The sequence below is a fragment of the Heterodontus francisci genome, chromosome 29 (genome assembly GCF_036365525.1).
Source record: "Heterodontus francisci isolate sHetFra1 chromosome 29, sHetFra1.hap1, whole genome shotgun sequence".
NCBI lineage: Eukaryota > Metazoa > Chordata > Chondrichthyes > Heterodontiformes > Heterodontidae > Heterodontus > Heterodontus francisci.
Genome location: NC_090399.1, coordinates 605,001 through 608,726, shown reverse-complemented (window position 1 = coordinate 608,726; position 3,726 = coordinate 605,001).

Sequence of the window (3,726 nt, the reverse complement as noted above, 5' to 3'; positions counted from 1 at the left end):
CACACAGACACACAGCACTGCCCCAAGTCTCCCCATTCACATACACACACAGACACACACACAGACACACAGCACTGCCCCAAGTCTCTCCATTCACACACACACACACACAGACACACAGCACTGCCCCAAGTCTCTCCATTCACACACACACACACACACAGACACACAGCACTGCCCCAAGTCTCTCCATTCACATACACACACACAGACACACAGCACTGCCCCAAGTCTCTCCATTCACACACACACACACAGACACACAGCACTGCCCCAAGTCTCTCCATTCACACACACACACACACACAGACACACAGCACTGCCCCAAGTCTCTCCATTCACATACACACACACAGACACACAGCACTGCCCCAAGTCTCTCCATTCACACACACACACACAGACACACAGCACTGCCCCAAGTCTCTCCATTCACACACACACACACACACAGACACACAGCACTGCCCCAAGTCTCTCCATTCACACACACACACACACACAGACACACAGCACTGCCCCAAGTCTCTCCATTCACATACACATACACACACACAGACACACAGCACTGCCCCAAGTCTCTCCATTCACACACACACACACACACAAATACACAGCACTGCCCCAAGTCTCTCCATTCACATACACACACACAGACACACAGCACTGCCCCAATTCTCCCCATTCACACACACACACACACACAGACACACAGCACTGCCCCAAGTCTCTCCATTCACACACACACACACACACACACACACAGACACACAGCACTGCCCCAAGTCTCTCCATTCACATACACACACACAGACACACAGCACTGCCCCAAGTCTCTCCATTCACACACACACACACACACAGACACACAGCACTGCCCCAAGTCTCTCCATTCACACACACACACACACACAGACACACAGCACTGCCCCAAGTCTCTCCATTCACATACACACACACAGACACACAGCACTGCCCCAAGTCTCTCCATTCACACACACACACACACACAGACACACAGCACTGCCCCAAGTCTCTCCATTCACACACACACACACACACAAATACACAGCACTGCCCCAAGTCTCCCCATTCACATACACACACACAGACACACAGCACTGCCCCAAGTCTCTCCATTCACATACACACACACAGACACACAGCACTGCCCCAAGTCTCCCCATTCACATACACATACACACACACAGACACACAGCACTGCCCCAAGTCTCCCCATTCACATACACATACACACACACAGACACACAGCACTGCCCCAAGTCTCTCCATTCACACACACACACACACACAGACACACAGCACTGCCCCAAGTCTCTCCATTCACACACACACACACACACAGACACACAGCACTGCCCCAAGTCTCTCCATTCACACACACACACAGACACACAGCACTGCCCCAAGTCTCACCATTCACACACACACACACACACACAGACACACAGCACTGCCCCAAGTCTCTCCATTCACATACACATACACACACACAGACACACAGCACTGCCCCAAGACTCCCCATTCACATACACATACACACACACAGACACACAGCACTGCCCCAAGTCTCTCCATTCACACACACACACACACACAGACACACAGCACTGCCCCAAGTCTCTCCATTCACATACACACACACACACACAGACACACAGCACTGCCCCAAGTCTCCCCATTCACATACACATACACACACACAGACACACAGCACTGCCCCAAGTCTCTCCATTCACATACACACACACACACACAGACACTCAGCACTGCCCCAAGTCTCTCCATTCACACACACATACACACACACAGACACACAGCACTGCCCCAAGTCTCCCCATTCACATACACACACACACACACACACAGACACACAGCACTGCCCCAAGTCTCTCCATTCACATACACACACACACACACAGACACACAGCACTGCCCCAAGTCTCTCCATTCACACACACATACACACACACAGACACACAGCACTGCCCCAAGTCTCCCCATTCACATACACACACACACACACACACAAATACACAGCACTGCCCCAAGTCTCTCCATTCACACACACACACAGACACACAGCACTGCCCCAAGTCTCTCCATTCACACACACACACACAGACGCACAGCACTGCCCCAAGTCTCTCCATTCACATACACATACACACACTCAGACACACAGCACTGCCCCAAGTCTCTCCATTCACATACACACACACACACAAATACACAGCACTGCCCCAAGTCTCTCCATTCACATACACATACACACACACAGACACACAGCACTGCCCCAAGTCTCTCCATTCACACACACACACACAGACACACAGCACTGCCCCAAGTCTCCCCATTCACATACACATACACACACACAGACACACAGCACTGCCCCAAGTCTCTCCATTCACACACAAATACACACACACAGACACACAGCACTGCCCCAAGTCTTTCCATTCACACACACATACACACACACAGACACACAGCACTGCCCCAAGTCTCTCCATTCACACACACATACACACACACAGACACACAGCACTGCCCCAAGTCTCTCCATTCACACACACACACACAGACACACAGCACTGCCCCAAGTCTCCCCATTCACATACACACACACAGACACACAGCACTGCCCCAAGTCTCTCCATTCACACACACATACACACACACAGACACACAGCACTGCCCCAAGTCTTTCCATTCACACACACATACACACACACAGACACACAGCACTGCCCCAAGTCTCTCCATTCACACACACACACACACACACAGACACACAGCACTGCCCCAAGTCTCTCCATTCACACACACACACAGACACACAGCACTGCCCCAAGTCTTTCCATTCACACACACATACACACACACAGACACACAGCACTGCCCCAAGTCTTTGCATTCACATACACACACACACACACACACAGACACACAGCACTGCCCCAAGTCTTTCCATTCACATACACATACACACACACAGACACACAGCACTGCCCCAAGTCTCTCCATTCACATACACACACACAGACACACAGCACTGCCCCAAGTCTCCCCATTCACACATACACACACACAAATACACAGCACTGCCCCAAGTCTCTCCATTCACATACACATACACACACACAGACACACAGCACTGCCCCAAGTCTCCCCATTCACATACACACACACACACACAGACAAACAGCACTGCCCCAAGTCTCTCCATTCACATACACACACACAGACACACAGCACTGCCCCAAGTCTCCCCATTCACATACACATACACACACACAGACACACAGCACTGCCCCAAGTCTCTCCATTCACATACACATACACACACACAGACACACAGCACTGCCCCAAGTCTCCCCATTCACATACACACACACACACACAGACAAACAGCACTGCCCCAAGTCTCTCCATTCACATACACACACACAGACACACAGCACTGCCCCAAGTCTCCCCATTCACATACACATACACACACACAGACGCACAGCACTGCCCCAAGTCTCCCCATTCACACACACAGACACACAGACACACAGCACTGCCCCAAGTCTCTCCATTCACACACACACACACACACACAGACACACAGCACTGCCCCAAGTCTCCCCATTCACATACACATACACACACACAGACACACAGCACTGCCCCAAGTCTCCCCATTCACATACACAT